The sequence below is a fragment of the Thalassophryne amazonica genome, chromosome 21 (genome assembly GCF_902500255.1).
Source record: "Thalassophryne amazonica chromosome 21, fThaAma1.1, whole genome shotgun sequence".
NCBI lineage: Eukaryota > Metazoa > Chordata > Actinopteri > Batrachoidiformes > Batrachoididae > Thalassophryne > Thalassophryne amazonica.
Window position 1 is genome coordinate 35,820,763 of NC_047123.1, and position 19,545 is coordinate 35,840,307.

General features: G+C 38.6%; 1 long non-coding RNA gene across 1 annotated transcript; it reads left to right on the forward strand.

The window, feature by feature from the left end:
* The first annotated feature begins 168 nt into the window (after window positions 1-168).
* LOC117502685 lies at window positions 169-18,529 on the forward strand. Its single transcript, XR_004558386.1, has 3 exons — window positions 169-1,317; window positions 10,203-10,205; window positions 18,520-18,529. It is a non-coding gene; the product is annotated as an uncharacterized LOC117502685 (long non-coding RNA).
* Window positions 18,530-19,545: the final 1,016 nt, after the last annotated feature.

Genomic DNA, 19,545 nt, shown 5'->3' on the forward strand with positions numbered 1-19,545 from the left:
CCTTTTTTTCATGTTCTCGTCTCTTCGTTTATCTGTTCAGGTAGCTCATCAGCACCTGGAGATTCTTCATTCCAATTTGCCAAAATGTCCTTTACTCATTTAGACTTTTTTGCCTTTTTAGGACAGTATTCAAACAGAAGAACGTGGCTTAAAGAAAGTCATAACTGACAAAAAAAAAAAAAAAAGGTGACAAGAGAAAAACTATTCTAGTTCATTATATATACATAAATCTAATAATTGTGCAATGCTTTATCCACTTCCAAGTGACAAAAAGAGGAAGGAAGCAGATTGTGAAGGCAGAGGATCCTCGCCATTGGAGATCCACGCTGACGCCGCCTCTATGCAGAGAGTCAGAGCGATTAAAAGTTATTCTGATGTACACTGGATATTTCACCATCTCGCTCACTCATAGACTTTCACATCATTGCTAACGGTATGTGTTTCCATTTTTATTGCCATTCCTCCATTTGTTAACAGGTTTTGGCTCTGTCTGTATTACAGGGAAATCTTATTTTTCTATTGTGAAAGTGAATGATATTTGATTTGTTAAAAAAGATGTATATGTTTTGTGACTTTTGTCTTAAAAATCTGATTAATGTTTCCCTTTGAAAAGGGCTGGAATATACAGGAGGGCAAGGTGGATATAAAAGGCATACATCATTATTTCTCACCAACATGGCAACATGGCGATTCTGCATGAACCATATGTTTGTTGTTTACCTTTGCACCTTTTTTTACATGTGTATTGTGATGTTAAAGGCCTCCCTCATCTGCTGATGCCACAATATTCCATCTGTTCAAATGCTGATGATGCCATTGTTAATTACACCAAGAGTTTAGCCACAGTTGTTGGGTTTTCCAGAGTTAAATGGAACAGCAGTGGAAGCGTTGAATGTTTTGAGCCTAACTATGATGCCCTTCTGGAATGTGTCCTCATTACATTACATGGAGAAACCATCTGCTCAGTCATCAGCAGTTCTACTGTGACCCCTTCACCTCTGCAAGAGCACGCCATCACCCTGCAAAGGAAATTCATTTTGGTACTTAAATCTAATTCATCTGGCCACTACCTGAATTTTATAATCAGAGGTGAGGGCTGGAATGTAGATCAACTCAACTGTCTGTCCAAAGCAACGCCCACATTACTGCTGATGGCGCCCTGGTCCACCTGTTAATATCCTGTTCAGTTTTACCCTCACTTGTGAAAGTGTCATTTTAGAAATACTTACTGGAGAGTTGTGTCTTTGTGTTTTGAACCAGATGGAAGTCAGATGGTGCCAAATAATTAGAGCCTGGTGAGTTCTCAGTATAAGCCCAGTATATGCACAGCTGCAATGACAATGAGGAATGTTGCCCTGATGACACACCGTGTCAGCTTTCCGGGGTCTTTCCGCCTCATGGTCACATGTAGCTGCATCCGAAAGTTGGCGTAGTAGCTGGCAGATCATGGGTCTTCTTCAAGGCTTTCTATTTCTCCCTTTGTCTTAGGTTCTGCTTCTGATCTTTATGCAATTGCACATGAAGATCTTCATCAACATGATCTTCTAATGTACCATCTACCGTGGGATAGCTTTGTATGAGAATGAACCCCTTCAAATAGTAATACTTTCTCACAGCAATACTCAGCCATTTTGTTCTTTGAATATTTGCTACCTCCAACTTTTAAAGTGTTGTATAAAGGTGAAATACATTGTGATGTGATAACTAACAAGCCGCTTATCCATCTTGCAGGTTGTAATAAAAGCATGCCAAGTTTCAAGAATATAGTATCAGGTCTTCATAGTGAGGCTCAAAACTTTTCATCCATACCTTGTATAGCGTTTACATACGTCAACAGATGCTGATTGTGTGTTTTACAGAATTGTATATACTTGGATCTAGTTGTCTTTGTTAGTATTTTTTTCAGTTGCAGAGTTTAATGTAAGAAATGTTCCTTATTGTCTGTGTATCAGGATTAAAAAAAAATTGTATATACGTAAATAATTTGACAATCTAAAACCAACTAGAAAGTAAACATTGAGGTTGCTCAAACTTTGTAAGAGGAGAAAGGCCATATTTTTTCTGACGCCAAAGAGTTAATTTAGAGTTTCCATTGCGTAAACATAACTGGTCAGTCATTAGTTTAATGTGTGTTAACACGCGGCTTCACCAAGTTCTAGATTTCACTAATATTTGCATCATCGTTAACTTTCAGCATTCAGTAAATATGGTAAGATGGATGTGAACTCATCTGCTAATACAGCACAGCTTCAACACAAAAGTAATGGTATTGGGCTTGAAACTACAGCTAGGGGGCGCACTCTCTTAAGTAAGTGATTATGAAGGTGTGTTCCTTTAAATTAGAGACGTTTCTGTTTGATCGAACTCTTTCCTCTGCAAAGACGTACATCTTACAGTGTTGAGTAATTATGCATTGAACAATTATTTTAATCAGTGATTAATCTGAAGTTATTTTATGTTTGTAATCATGTATAGAATGTCACAATTCTTTAAAAGATAAGAGTTTATAAGTTTAATGCCACTTTAAAGAAGTTTAATGTTGGTTTTGAGCTGTGAGAGAATAAAAATTGCAAAGCCAAGATCTGCTTTTAAATGCTTTTAATTAAAAGGATCTCAAAAGCCTTTTAAATTAGGTCATTGTTAGTCCAGAACTATTAAAAAAACAAGAAAAAAAAAAATACTGAGAAAACTGTGTTAGAAACTTTTGCACAATATGACCCATAAAATTTCAAACAAAGTAGCAAATTTTCAGATGTGAGCGAAAGTTAAATATTGATAAAACAATCGATCAGTTATCAAAATTGATGATTATTTCTTCTTTGACTAATCTGTTCATCACAAGTATTCAGTATTTTTTACAGTCTTTTGGGATTATATGTATAAATCCTGAGTGTTACTAATATATAAAAAATGATGAGGATAATGAATGTTAGCAGATGAGCTCTGAATTGGGTTAAAATGTTCAGTATTTGCATAAATGCTCCAACTTTGATTCATACTTTCGTTCCTTGCCATCAGCGACACATTTGAGCCTTTGTGTTTAGTTGGGATGTCTGCAAATAACTGTTCTCCTGCAGGGTGGTGAAGAAACAGCCCGTTCGGTCACTTTCCCCCCAGTCTTGTGATTTTCTTTCTTTCTTAAAAAACGTTGTATTTGTTTTTTGACCTTTGCTCATTTGTTTTTCATCATCTCTATATGACAGTATGCAGTATTCCGACCTGATAGTGTCCACACACTCCAACACGAGGGAGTCCCGTCTCCGCCACACACCATCTTCTGTCTAGAAGTTAAGCATTCAAAATGGGTCACAGTATTTTTCTCATTGTAGCCAATTTTACTGTACAGTTTTATGCAAATTTCACATGGGTGTTTATGACTTTATCTGCTGCCACAAAAATTTAGAAATTCTGTAGATAAAGTTTATTGTGCAATGGAAAATAAAAGTGGAAAATGTGATTTGTTGTCATTTTATATTCTGAGGCTTTAACACTCAGCAAGGAACAAATGTTCCAATATTTTGGAGATTACTGATCAATTTTTGTGCAGACATTATGGAGGCAATGAGAAAGAAGTCGAAGTTTCAGTTCACATATTCATATTTGTACATTAGATGGCAGCAATCGCACATGGTAACTGAGTAGTCTGCAATCTGATGAAAGACTGAAATTCAATTTAAATATATTAGTTAAGTGATGCCATATGTATAGTTATATATACTATATATAGTATATATAACCATATATTGAAATTCATAAGTTTTCTCATTCTACATCCACACTGCATACAAAACTATAAAAGCACACCGTGAAAAAAAAATATAAAACGTACTTTTAAAGTTTGTTGTGTCCCGTCGCTCAATTTCCTTGGTAAAGTTTTGATTGACATGTGCTTCGTCCAATCACCTTTGGCGACACGATCTGGCCTTTGATTAATTGATATTTGACTCACCAGCGTGCGGCGCTCGCGCTATGCTATGCTGTGGTATGCTATGCTAGCTGGTTAGCGACGAAGAAGTTTTGGAAATACAAAAACGTTTATCACCAAAACGTTGGAACGACTGCATTTGACAAAAAATACCTGTAAACCTAAATATCGACATTGTGGATTTATGTGCCATCTAAATTTAAAGGTGAGTGCATTTAAGTAAAATGTGTCTACAGCTGGTTTAATTAGTTATATTTACTTTTTATGTTACTGCCCTTCATGTGGTATTATCGTCTTTTGTGTTTGATATTTCGGAGTTTTAATCGTATTCTGAATGTACTGTGTGGACTTTTTGTCATGTACATAAGACGGACGGTGACAATTTTTGTAATACTTCCCTCTGAACATGAAAAAAATGTGCTTGTAGTGTTTTTTTTTTTTTTTTTTTTTTAGCTTTAATTCAAGGGGTTTAAAAAACATTAACCATTTAGGAATTATTTCTGCACACAGTACCTTTGTTTTCAGGGGCCATACCTAAATGGATTCTTGTGAATACAAATCATCACTTTTACAGCTACTTTTCTTTAGTTAGAGGATGAACACTTGAACCAGTGACTATTTACATAGTCAAAATACATATTTACATTAGTCATAACTCCATACAGTTTGTATTTGTTATTGACTGTTTACATCAGTCATTAATAAATACAAACAGTATGTGCTTGGTTTCAGTGCGGAAGGCTCCAGGTTCAAATCCCACCCCTGCCACATTTCTCCATGTAATGTGGAGTTGCGTCAGGAAGGGCATCCGGCGTAAAATCTGTGCCAATTCAACATGCAGCTCCACCTTGGATTTTGCTGTGGCGACCCCGAGTGCAAACAAGGGAGCAGCCGAAGGGACTTACTATGGTGCTGTAGGATAAACAGGTACTTAAACTTGTAGGCACTTAAACTCTGTGCAAGAAGGAAACTAGTGAGGAAGTCAACAACATCCATGACACCTCTGAAGGTGTGATAGGCTTCTTTGGCTGTGACTGGAAAAAATGTGGAATGGAACATTTGTTTGAGTTGTACAGCTTCATGTGGAAATCTCAGCTACAGTTTGTCAAAAGGCACATGGGAGAGATTGGAGTTGGCATAGATCTGGCTTGTTTTCTTGTAATGTTTTCTTCAATGTTGCTTGATAACAGTTTACATGTTGTGAAATATGAATGTCTCCAAACTGTCTAAGTTATTTTTCAGCCTATTTCCCCGGTTGTCTCTGCTTTGGCAGGTTTGTTGTTGGTTCACAGTCATTCTCTGGTCATGGGTAATATTACATTTTGGCATTAGAGATGAAAACCCTGTTTTGCCTGGAGAAAATCCTTTAGAATACTGGTATTTTGAGGAAGATAACATTGTTCTTGTTGCATATAGGGTTGCCACATATATGCCCATATTCAACCAAGCATGGGAGAACTTTGCCCTCACAGTAGAAATGTATTTTTTTTTATGTGACTATAAACATGGAATGGTCACATCACACATTTTGTGTCTATAGTATCAAAATGTGTAGACATGTTTTGAAAGCATACAGTAATATGTCAGTAACAGGTTTTTAACTGTCTGTTTCAATGTGCTTTTTATTAATGAAGCAGCTACATCTTTGCGTGCATATCGATTAATCTGTTCTGTAAATTATTAATTTAGTAATTGATATATATGTGTGTGTGTGTGTGTGTGCGTTAGGGATCCAACTGTTTTCTAACTCTATAATGTATCATATTCCGATGACCTAGAAAACAAAGAAAATCAATGTTATTTTTGTATTTGATCAGAAAAGTTCACCCATGACTAACTTTGAATTTTTTACACTTGGTTGCATTTGGGTAGATTTCCAAAAACTACAACCCTGGTTGAATAATAAACAAAAAAGGGAAAAACATGATGACTCAGCAATACAATCTAATCACCACTGAAGTCTTAAAAATACTAAGAATTGAAAATAATAATTGAAAGCCATGAGTGCTGTGCAACCTTGCCCATAGTAAGTTCAAGTTCTGCATGAGGGTACAAATATGGGCTCATGGGTGAACATTGTCACAGATTGCTCAAAAGTGCGTTCATGTTAGTTACGTTTGTATAACAGCTAATCTAAATATGATACATGGAATTATTTTTGAGAAAACATTAAAAAGTTGTATCGCTCGTCTGCACACGCAGGGGTGGTGGCCAAGTGGTTAATGCGCTTGGTTTCAGTTCAGAAGGTTCCGGGTTCAAATCCCACCCCTGCCACATTTCTCCATGTAATGTGGAGTTGCGTCAGGAGGGGCATCCGGCGTAAAACTTGTGCCAATTCAACATGCAGATCCACCTTGGATTTGCTGTGGTGACCCCAAGTGCAAACAAGGGAGCAGCCGAAGGGACTTAACTATCGCTCGTCTGCACACAGTCATTTCTGATAGTCTCCAGTTTGTCTTAACAAATTATCAGTTGGTTTGATGAGGTAAAACTGGATTGGCGTGACAAGGATTAGTGAATCCCGGATCAGCCAGTTTATCCTGGATTTTTTTTTTTTTCCAAGAAATTTGCGATAAATAGGGATGTTTAACAAGCTGTCAAAAACAATTGTTTTATCATGTGTTTCTCTTATTTTCTTTCACTGATTTATATGAGTGCTATAATAGTCTATAAGTATGAAAACCAAATGATTTAAAATATAAAACCGTCAAACAAGCCAAATTTCAATCAGTCACAACTTGACAATGGACATGTGTGAGAGACGTCATTGACATGAAACACTGTCGCTGCCATCCAGACCATCAGCATATACTGCTTAGACTTTGCTGTAATACGTGATTTTGAAATGCCACAGCATTAATAAACACTAATTGAGGTCTTGTGTGTATAATTAGAATGAGACACTGGAGTCGTGTTTAATCAGTCTGGTTCTGTGAGCCATGACTAAGGGATAAGCGAGATAAATGTTACCATCATACTTTTGTGAGTGCTGCTGTTGGGTTAGTTTGATCCATTTCAGTGCTGTATAATGTAAAAAATAAAATGTTCCACCTGCAATCACCATCAATAGTCAGTAATCTTACTGAATGCAGGTACGTCTTTGTGATCATGTGTGGTGTAAATATTATTCATCATGGCCGTCCATTGGATTCAGTTTCTCCTAGATTATGGATAGTCTGTCTCATGCCACCTTGACCCTGGCACAGATTTGATCGCCTCGCAGCACACAATCTTGTGTTCCAATGAGTAAACTTGACGTAAACTGTTGTAAACTGTCAGAGGCCAGGCGCACAATGGCACGCAGTGACATGCAGTGCGAATAGGTTGTACAATGTTCACAAGTTCATGTCAGTGGTACAAAATTTATGGACAGTTTACAACGGGTTTACTCATTGGCACGCAAGATTGTGTGCCAGTGCGGCAATCAAATTCATGCAAGTGTCAAGGTGGCTTTACTTTGATTGTGAGGCTTGTACATCAGTCAGTGACCTAAACTGATGACTGGATGTCTTTGGTACTACGTTGCTTTAGAGGATCATTGGGTACCACTGGAATGACTTTGTGTCAAAAAAGAAACAAAAAAAGGGACAAAAATACAACATTTTGGACATTCATGCCATTTCTTTCTGCATGATACTGTAAGTAAGTACCTCAATGTTGAGTATCACAACAGCTGGAAATGGTCAAGGGGTCGCCCAATGCTGTGGCAGATAGATAGCTAGTTTCCAGAGCTGGCACTGGGGATGGACCACTTGTCTGCTTGGGTGGTTGTGATCCAGAAGCCAAGGCAGTTCTGTAGTGTTGTGGATGCAACAACATGTGGATCCAACACGTGACCTTCATAATCCTTCTGTACAGATCTGGATTGTTCTAAACACTCTGCTTATGTTTTGGATTTGGGCAGGGATGTGTCTTCTAGGGCACACAGGAGAAAATGGCCCAGTTACCACAAATTAGGGCTGTGAAAATACCATAATGACATGTATAAATATCAATAATGACATGTATGTGTTTATATATTTACCTGGCACTATACACTGTGTATTATTGATGTGGAAGGATGCTCTTTGTTGCTGTACAGAAGCACATTTTGACGTTCCTGTGCAGATCGTATACTATGTGAACTTGAAGTAGCAAATACCATGTGTCTTCTGCAATACTTGTTGAACCTTCCCAGGAGACTTGTAATCCAAAGGTCCAAGGGCTTTTATGGGGGTAATAAATATCCATGATTCTTATCTAGGACACGCAGATCCTCCGTCTGCAGAAGGCTGAGGTTATTGTTTCGGTTAGATTTAAACACACTCAGCTGTCCACACTGAAAATTCCCAACAGGGAACACTGAGGAGCTTAAGAGCTGTTATCATTTGTTGTCATAGAAGCTTGAAGTGATTATCAGGTGTTTGAACGTGCACACAGACCTTCACCTTCATTTATTTCACTCTGGTCATGTTGCACATCTTTAAGCTAACAGCAAAATGTGTTTAATTGCGTCACGCTGCGTGTCCTGGTACATTTAAAATGTTCTTGGATGATAGGAGAGTGTTAAAAATAGGCAGCGATCTGTTCTCTCTCCAAGGTGCCCTTGACTCAGAATGCTGTAAACCAAATGGCCTAATGGGAGGAAGTTCATCATTCTCGTTTATTCTTTTTGTCCAAGGGCAGGCTGCTCCAAATCTGGATGGGATCTTGCTGTTCAGGCTTCCTGTGGTGTTTGAGGTCAGAAAGACCTGCAATTAGAGCAGCAATGTTTTTGTGTTTGTTTGGTAGAACAGTGTAAGCGGTCACTCATCAATATGAGTTGTCCATTTGAAGGTTTGTTCTGTACTTGCAGTTTTTCATGCAGATGTTTCACATCCGTACTTGTATTAGTCTGGTTTGGGCAGTCGTGAAGGTTTCGGGCTCTGCAGTACACAGGTTTGCCGTGTGTGATTCAGAAATGGCCTTCTGCTTTTATTACCACATGCCGCCGTTAACTGAAGCCATTAGCTGGAGCATCATAGTAATGTGATGTCCGTGCTTGTACAGAAGGGCAAAACTGTAGGTGTGAAGAACGTGTAATGGTCAGTGCATTATCCACATCAAACTTTAATAATGGACTGAGGTTTGGAGAGGGCAGAGCGCTCTTGTAAAGGTGGTAGAAGTTCATGTTACTAAAGGTTGAGTGGTTATTCACAGCATTTATACTCATTTAGTCGATCTACTGCAGAATATATTGTGCATCTTCCTGATTGTGACCAAGGAAGGTCACTTGCTAGATTTTATAACAAAAAATGGGGTTTGCTGTGTACACTGGAGCCAAAACCAATCATATACATTGTCTTTTGACCTCTACATCACGGATGTTACTAGGACTGTTTTTTTCCATCTGCGAAATATAGCGAGGATCCGCCCCATCCTGTCTATGGCTGATGCTGAGACCCTGATTCATGCTTTTGTTTCTTCTAGACTAGATTATTGTAATGCTCTATTTTCAGGGTTACCACAGTCCAGCATCAGGGGTCTTCAGCTGGTTCAGAATGCTGCCGCCAGACTTCTGACACGTAGCAGAAGGTCTGAACATATCACATCCATTTTGGGATCTTTGCACTGGCTCCCTGTCTCTGTGAGAACAGATTTTAAAGTTTTGTTATTGACTTATAAGTTGTTCATGGACTGGCGCCATCTTATCTGGCTGATCTGGTGGAACTTTACGTGCCGGTCCGTGCTTTGTGGTCGCAGGATGTGGGACTTCTGTGTTCCCAGGGTGAAGAAGAAGTCAGCAGGTCAAAGAGCCTTTTCGTATCGTGCACCCACCCTGTGGAACAGTCTTCCTGCGACCGTGAGGCAGTCAGAGTCCATGGACATTTTTAAGTCAAGACTGAAAACCTATTTTTATTCTCTTTCTTATGAATTGTTTTTATTTTTATGTTCGTTTACTTCTGTTTTTATTTATGTATTTGAAAATTTTTTTCTTTTTAATTATTTATTTAATTTTTATGTTGAATTGTTTTGTGTAAGGTGCCTTGAGACGGCTTTTGCTGTGATTTGGCGCATTATAAGCTAATTAAATTAAATTAATTAAATATACAGATCTTGTCAGATATCAGACATTCTCCCAGTATTGTGAAATAATTTGTGACATATGGAGCTTTGATATATGAAAATTTTTGTGATGGCATTTTTAAAAAAAATAATTAGGTCTTCGTAGTCAGAGGACGGATACATGAACATTTTCAAGTCATTGGACTTCATTTACAGCAGTCATTAAGAATACGAGCAGTGTCGTATTGCATAGACAGTGTAGGCGATTCTTCAAAACTGAGTGCACCTGCAGGAAGGAGAATATTGAGGGAAGCCACCAGAGACATCTTGAAGGAGCTACAGTCTTCTCTAGCTGTCATGGGAAAAACTGTGTGCAGACTTTTGTCTGTTACATCACCAGGTACACCTTCATCATGGGGCGGAACAAGTACAGCTTTTCACACAAGAAGACTAATCAAATCTAGGCTCAGTTCTCCCATGTGCCTGCTGGCAAGTTGGAGCTGAAATGTTTTGTCAAAAAATCATTTATCGAGTCCCGTATCGTTGCAGCTGCATCCTTACTTTCATATCGATGGGTTGTTACAGCGCTCGACCCCATGCGTTAATTTCTTCTTAACGGACACAGAATGTTGCCTTGTTGTAAGGAGCTATTAAAGTTGTTTGCACACAGAGGGGTTTGGGGTGTCTTCTGTCTGGTTGAACACCACACAGGGTTTAATTAACACGTCTGGCCAGTAAATTGCCCTGTTCTCCCGTAACAGCAGTTTGGATCATGTGATTTCAAATAAATAAATAAACTCATCTGCTCAGCAGAAACAGGGAAGATGTTCTGGTGCACAAAACGCAAACACCCCCCCAATACACATCTTTGCTCTACTTTGTCAATTGCACCACGGTGTCACAGAGATCTCTCTGGCTATACGTGTCAGTGTGTTTGTATGTCGTCGTCCTGTATTTTGCGTCATGCGTCTTTTGGCAGAGGATCATCTCACTTGGAATTTGAAAAGATCTAGATGCTTCATTTTGGGATTTTTAAATGGCTGTCTGGCATGTGCTCCCGTTTCCTAGGCAACTGTGCGACTGGGAAATGTGGTTTGAATAGTGACTGTCAGTGAGGAAAATTGAGCCCTGCCACAGGGATACGTTTTACCACATGTGAGTTTATGCTAAATGCGGTTCAGTCATAAACCCATATCAAATGTTCACCCTATTGTGGAGTAGTAATTAGCATTTTGCTTAACGTGTCCATATTTGTGAAGATTAGTGGCTGTTCACTGGTTTGTAGAGATGCAGGATATTGTGATGATTGTATGTCAGTCAGTAATATATCGGGATGTAAATAAACAAACAGGTTTGTGGATAAGGCTCACAGATGTCCTCTTGTGATTTTTTTTTTTTTCTTTTCATTTAAGCTCATGATCAATGGCTCTTTTGAGGAACACACAACAAAATGCACATCCACTGAAGTTATACTTTCTAAACAGTGTTTTTACATTTTTGGGTATAAATCTGTTCCCTTAAGCAGAAAGGAGCTGCTTCTTGCTGTGGCTCCTCTCTGGAGGACTGAACAGTCCGTCTCTCTTCCACAGACCGTGTGGGCGTGTTGTGTGGCGTGCACGCTGGTTCATTGACCGCTTCTCAATGAGGAAACAAGTGTTCAGATATTGATACAAATACAAGTGTCATGGAAGGTTAAAAGCAGCAGTTTTATGGACCTGCACAGAAGGACAGTGCTCTGACTTTGATGTTTTATGTGAAAATCCAGCCATATTTAAAGTTCTTCCACATATAGATATCAAAAAAATGTGCCACACTTTGACCTGTTTAAGCAATTTTGCATTATAGTTTTCCAGTGCTCATTCCAGTGCTGAATATAGCATTCATCATTACATTTTCCAAACTTGGTATTATGCTCCATTCCCACATTTATGTTTGCAGCAGATGGAAAACCAGAGGCTCTGTTATTTTCAATGACAAGACGATGAAAAACGTCCCCACCACTGGTTGAGAGAGCCACACACTCACAAGAAACACACTGTAAAAGGTTTCCAAAAGTTTTGTGTTGGCCGTAGCCGGAATGTCCACAAAAAGTACCTCATATTCTCTGTGCAAGATACAGCAGAAGACCTGAGTGTCATTGCTAGTAAGTTTGTGTGAAGATGGTTCAAAACAAATTTTCCACCAGAGGGCAGATTAGGGCAGTGCTGGCTTTGTCGCCATTGTCTTTCAGGTGGTATGTTGTGAGTCGTAGTCATACAGGTTCAACTTGACAAACAGTTCATTGTGGGTAATGCAGAAACCTGAAACCAGTCATTTTAATTGGTCACAGTAGGTGCACAAATTAATAATAATAAGAGAGGCTGAATTCCATTTGAGTTTAGCTGCTGGAATCTGCCGTTATGGATGTTACCCACACACAGAAATCCCACATCCATCAACACATTTGGTAATGAGTTGTCGTTGGTGACACTGTACATCATTCCCAGAGAGAGCAGTTGTTATGAATGAGCTGTGAGTCCCAGCGTGAGCTCCTTCACGAGGTTCAAACGTCGTCTTCAGTGAAAATGAAGCAGTGAAAAGGCTGTTGTATTCCCTCAGAATTAACACAGAAACTGTACGGCGGTTTAACAGCGGGCTTGACCTTGATGAAATAATTACTATACCTTGCAGATTTTTTCAAAGCTAGGGGGAAAAAAAGTGGTGTATGTCTGTAAGATTTCCAAATTTGTACATGTACATTTTTTTTAAAGCTACTTAGGTGTACCTTAGTATACACTAATAGAGTTCCACTTAGATTTGGAATGTATAATAGAAGATATACCTTACTGAAATTTCATGAGAGGAAACAGGCTCCCGGGGTTCATTTTACCACTTTTGAAGGAAATTCAGTGAGAGGTAGCTCCAGACGTGTCTTTCATTTGACCTTATTGGAGAATCATGAAATGGATCTCCAGATTTGGTGTTGTGGATCTGCTCAAATCCATATACCTGTAGTTCTTGGTACCGTAATGGAAGACAAAGTTCAGTATGATGTGTATTCGACGTGCTCAACTACACAAACCACATTCATCAGTAGAATTAAAGTCTGATGAAACCATTACTGTGATAGCATTCTACTTCTTTCTATAACTTTCTGTATAAATCAGAGTTATGGCTTTTGAAAACCTTATAGCCTTTGCGTGAGCGACAGCCTTTTCCCAAAGCATGAGTCACATCCGGAGTAATTACGAGTCTACATGTGGTCGCTGCTGTTCTTCTGCACATATCTAATTAAAACATGCAAATTAGACATTTCTGTGTGCGCTACAGCAGTGCACAAACATTTTCCCCCAATAGCTGCTTCCAGCTTTATGAAATATGACCTTGTAACATTTCAGAGATGACTTCAATGTAAATAGAAGCTCAGTCATTTTAGAATTGGTGCCAGTAATGACGAGATTTGCAGCTATTGTGTGGTAATTGCACTGAGACTGTGCAGAGCCATGAAAGAGAAAGTGTTCTGAAAGTTAAGGCCAGTGGTTCTCATTCATGTCCTTGTGTACCATTAAGAACATGTCATTGTCACAGCGTTTCGTTGGCTGAAATTAAAGACTGTAACAGTCTTTGTCTGAAATTCATTTTTTTGTGGCAGCTAATCACCATTCTCAGAGAAATGACTTGAGCTGTCATTAAGGATGTTTTATTTTCTTGGGATTAAAGAACCTCCACTAGAAGGGCACTAATCTGAGCGCATGCTTCCGCCAAGAGATTTACATGAAGTTTAACTGTATCTGTTTGTTTTCTTTTTGTGAGAATGACGTTTTTGAGTCATGCTGTTAATCCTCCGTTAAACACATCTGATCGAAAAGTCCTTTGGCTATTGGTAAAAAACATGAATTTCTAGCTGCAAGGGAAATGTCTGTACTTTAAGTGAAGCACGGCGATGTGGACCCTTCATAAAATTTACTGCGCGTTTGGTGTCACAGAGGCCACAGGCACAGAGGAGGATTTCATCTGTGTAATTGGCCACAATGGCTTTAAAACCACCGTCACCTTTACAGACCACTTTATAAAATTAGATTTTTGAGCATCGAGGCATGCGCGTGTGCCTGCGCTGCTCAGTGATATTCACTGACCTCATGTTCACACAGGCTTGAGGAATAATAGAGTAAATGGAATGGCATTACATAATTGGGATCAGGAAATAGTATTTAGAGAAAAATAATCGAATCGGGTTGCAGACAGACGTAGTAAAAATGCCTTATTTTTGCAGATTGCATGAATTTCTGCACATGATCACGCTCAGCTGTTCTCTGGTGAGAAGCAAAGTGAAAGCCAGAGATGAAAACGCCTCCACACCAGAGTTCTAGCTGGTGAGTGCCTCCCTCTCTGATGCCTCTTCAGATGTTTCATAGCTGGATGAGTTTTCAGTTTGTTTTTGGTGCAGTTTGTGTCCTTTAAAATTCAGACAAATCTTTTTTGCTCTTTGACAACATAAAATAGATTTACAAAAAACCAGCAGTGACTCCCTGCAAGTACGCATGAGAATTCAGGACGTTAGGGGATATTATTTACGTGCTTCAAACACTCGTGAGCTGCAGAGTTCAGTGGCTATAACTTAGCATGGCAGATGAAGAGCTAATTCAGCCAACACCGTCTTTGCTGAAGGCAAATGTTTGGGCGCATTTTGGATTTTATTATTTGCTGCGTAAGAAGGAGCTTGACATGACTTATGCAGTGTGCAAAATCTGCAAAATGAAAGTCAAGTACTTTGGAAACACTTCAAATCCGCAAGCTCACATGCTACGCTATGACCCGGAGCTAAAAGGGGAGCAGCGGTTACTGCCGACTACTGACCAGCGTTTCGCTAAACTGCCAGCCAACTCCGAACGAGCAAAGCAGATATGTAAATTTACACCTAGAATCACTTGATTAACCTTGTAAAGCTGCATTTTCTTAAACATAAACATTTTTTAAGTAATAGAACTATTTCTCAGAGCTCTTTGAATCGAAAATTGATTCTGAATCGAATCGTCACCCCAAGAATTGGAATCGAACTGAATCGTGAGTTGTTGTACGATTCACATCCCTACCAGTTTGACAGATAGGCTTTAAAATACAGCTAAATGTTCCCCAATTAATGTCAGTTTATTCTAGATTGATATTCAGATGATTTTAAAGTAATTCATCTTCTTGAAGCTTTTGGAATCGTCTAGGCAGCCATTCTGTTGGATGCAACGTGATGACACACTAAATATCTCAATCTTGCAGCTGTTACTTTAAATAAATTTATGGCATATGGGAATAACTTGTAATTAACACATGTAATGTTTGATATAATGGAATGTGTACAGTTGGGGAACATTGAGCTTGAACATTTTTTTTTTAGCCAAGGTGTATGTAAACATATATCCACAGCTGTATATCAGGCAAAGTTCTCCTGCAGTATTTGACCTGCAAAAATAACACCATTTGGACAGCTGAAACACTCCTGCAGACAAATATTCTTCTGCTTCTGTACAACATAAACATCATGCGATCTCTGCAGGAAGCGAGATGCACACATGGAACATTGTGCCTCACTTTGTGACTGCAGCTGCATCCAATTTTGCATAAAAGTAAAATCATTTCTACACCTACTGCAATGTAACAGCATGCTCTTCCAGAAAACATCCCACTGCACTGCAAAATTGATTTGAAGATGATAAGAAATAGATTGTGCCAAAGGGATTAAAGCTCTGTTTCAAATCTAAACAATGTAAAACATCCACAACTTAAGTTTTTGTTTTAAAAGCATCAAGTACAGTTTATTGTTTGAAATCTTTGCAGTTGAGGGTGTAAAATCTGTCTTCCAGCGACAAATTTGAAACTAGCCATGCATGTAGGCTAATGCAGAGCTCAGTGGTCCATCCTGAGCCGTTTCCAGGATCCCCAGTTTACCAAGTCAGTCCTGCCGTGTTCACAGATGTTCTTGAGCAACACTGTGCTCATAATCCTGTCTGTGCACCGTTAGAAGATCATCACAGCTCATCTGAATTGAATATTGTGTTTTTTGGGGGAGAAACAACAAAAATAATTCAGAATAAGGGCGCAAAACTCCATCAAGACCTAAAGTTACACATCTCACTAAATCAGCCTCTTTCTGAAAATCGAACCCTAAATTTAAATAGAGTGCAAACCTCCACCAACGCTAGTTTCCAATTCCACAGATTTTTACTTCAAAGTCCTGTTAGAAGTTGCTTTTCATAAGCTAATTTAGATGTCAGGAGAATGTTTTTTAGTTCATGCACTTAAAGTTTTTTGTGATTTTATTTATTTATTTATTTTTTACTTTTTCAGTTTCTGGATTCTTTTTCAGATCATTTTCACAGAACATTGGTTATCTCTGCTATACACAGTTTGTCATTGTTTTTTTGGCACTTGGTTTCTGGAAGACAAACAGGCATAAAATTTTGTTGATGTAGGTAAATCCATAACACAAAAAATGCGAGTGATTGGAGCACGTTTGATTATGATGGTAAATATACATTAAATGGGGTTTTCAATGTTAACTTTAAATGGACACAAAATCTGTAATCTGGATCAGATGTGGATCAAACTTTGTCAGTCCATAAAGGATACCATCCTACATAATGCTGTCAAATATGAAAGAAATTCAGTCTTTCTTGACAGAGTTATAAATTTTTGAAAATGTGTTCAATGTTCCAAGATTTTTCCTGACTTTGACCTTTGACCTATGTCCTTTAAAATTTAATCAGTTCTTTCCTATCAGGATATGAATCCTCTATAAACATTTCATAATGATATATGAAAAAGTGTGGGTTACAGGCTGTTCACAAACAAACAGACAAACATGACTTTTCACCCCTGTGTGTGTTTTATTTGTAACTTAGGCCCAATCATTTCACCAAGTTTGTAAAATCAGTTCAGTAGTAAAACATGTAATCAGACAATGTGTCCACCATTGTAATGGCACAAAATATAGTTATGGCAGTATGTTTAATAAAGGTTGTTAAAATCTTGTATGCACAATTTGTTTAAAAGCTGAATTTTTTTGGCTTCTGCCTTTTAGCTCAGGGTCACCATAATGGGTGGCACCGTTAATGCTGAACCACCTCAAATTACAGTTGTACCAATTGATGAAGAAACTGAATATTACATGAAATAGCCTATTTTGCAATATTTTGTCTACTTTGAAAGATATTAATCATCTTAGTTGCTGCATTTATGTGGACCCACCCTAAACTGTAATACACAGTAATTTCTTCCAGAATAAGCTCAAAATTGATGATTTGCAAATGTGGTGTATTCACAAGCACAGTCTGTCAAAATGGTGTAGTTTTAACTCTGCCACTTTTGTAGATCATTGCATAAATTTGTGAAATACATGTTCTGAAATTTTGTTGATTAGATTTTTAATAAATTTGTGAAGAACTCAACATGACTGTGTGTGTGTGTGTGTGTGTGTGTGTGTGTGTGTGTGTGTGTGTGTGTGTGTGTGTGTGTGAGAAGGGTGCCTTGTTGGATGGGGGGTGGCAGTCATTGTGATTTAACAGAAGAAAGTCTGTATAGATGGGGCAAATCAGATTAACTGAAGAAAATGCTCTGTTGGACTTTGTGTATGTTTATGCATGTGTTCTTTCTTTTTGAGTGGTTTTAAATCCTACAACTTTTATCTCCTGTAATCTGAACAACTTTGCCTGTACTGCATACCCCAAGTGTGAAATCCATCAGAACCATGTGGTGATATTTTTATGACAATTTCAGCCATTTAAAAACTGTCAAATTGAATTACGTCCAGCAAAAATCAGACCACAGACTTTCTCCGGCAGGCGAAGCTGCAGAAGATGCCGACCGGCCTGACTTGCTGCTAAAACCACTGATGAATAATGAAACATGTCTCCAAAAGTACTGATGATCTAACATGTACTTTTATAGATATGTACACAGTGGATATCATGTCTACCGTACAGTGTATGTTGTCATTTTATGTTGAATATTTGACATTTGTCATGTCAGGATTCTCATCAGGGCTTAAACAGCCACTCAGGCAGCTCCAGAGATTCCTTTAAAAGAGAATGACTGTGAAAATGTATCTTTTATACAATACATAAGCAGTGCAGGCAGCCCACGGAAAAAGGAGTTGGGCTCCCAGTATGTAGACTTGGGTTTGACTCCTGGCCACACTACCAGATTATATCCTTGACAAGACACATCATCTGCATCGTCTCAGTCCACCCAGCTATAAGTGGGTACTGGTGTTGTTTCACACTACAGAATACAGGGATCAGTACTCGCACCAGCGGGACTCAGCATGTGTAAAAGGTGTCTATCTAATTTATCAAGTAATGATGTTAAATACCTGTAATCTCATTATTCTTATTTGTTGGATAAAGCAGTGCATGTTTTGATATCAACTTGAAGTCTTGGAAATTTCCCATTGCCCAAGAATGATCTTGAACATTTTGACAGAAAAACCATTGACCTGATGTTTTAATTTCTTTGTATCAGTTGTCTTACCACGTTGTGTCTTGTTGTGTCAACCCAACAAAGAGCGTTTCGCCCCTTTGTCGTGTCTTTGCTATTGTTAGCAGAATGCACTGTTTGGTCTTCTTCGTTCTGCCTCTTCTTTCACGGTTATGGGTGGTGGATTTAATCGAGTGTGAGTAACGTGCAAATACACCAAAACACATGTCAGGATTGGCATCACACAACAGGTTCGAGTCTCAATCGGTACCTGTCTTCGACTAAACACAAAAGCTGGTTTTGTGTCCTGCTGCGATAGAGGAAGCTGCTGCATGTTGCATATTGATAACACCGGCTGGTGTAATGGAATCATTCATGGTGGATTTGGTACACAAATGTTTCACCACATGTTGTTGTTGTCACATTGCAGTGTATCAGAATAATCCAGTTATGAGCACATCAGATCAAATATATCCAAAACTGTTACATTGTCCTTGACATATGTTTGCTGTTGTCCAACCACTGACTTTAACGCTGTCAGTTCCACTGTTGATACGCTGCAGCAGTTTGTCGCTACAGCAAATAGACGAGGGCTTTAACAGATTATATTGTTTGTCTTGTGCAGTAGTTTGATTTTTCAGTCACCTCCCTGTTGTTGGCTGCTCTGATACTCTGCTCTAACAGCGGATGCTGTAATTGAACTTTGCATGAATTGCTTTTCAAATGGCACATTAACCAGTCTGGTGATTCCTTCCTATAACAACAATCAGCCCAATGCTTGATTTTTAGTCACAAATGCATTAGAATTAAAACATCTGAGAACATGTATTTGTTTGTCGCAAACACACATAGCACACATACAGCAAAGATCTTCACACAGCAAATAATAAGACATTGGTAAGCGAGCCAGCAGAACAGACATCCAGGGATCATTCCTCCAGATGGAGAAATGAATGCCTTGGTCATGCACTCTGTCAAAATTATTTAATTATTAACACAAATTTTTAAAACTTTTGGCTTGACATATACGAGGTCTATGATGAAAAAGCGGTCCTTTTTATTTTTTCAAAAAATAAATGGATTTGATTCATATGTTTTTACGTCAGACATGCTTGAACCCTCGTGCGCATGCGTGAGTTTTTTCACGCGTC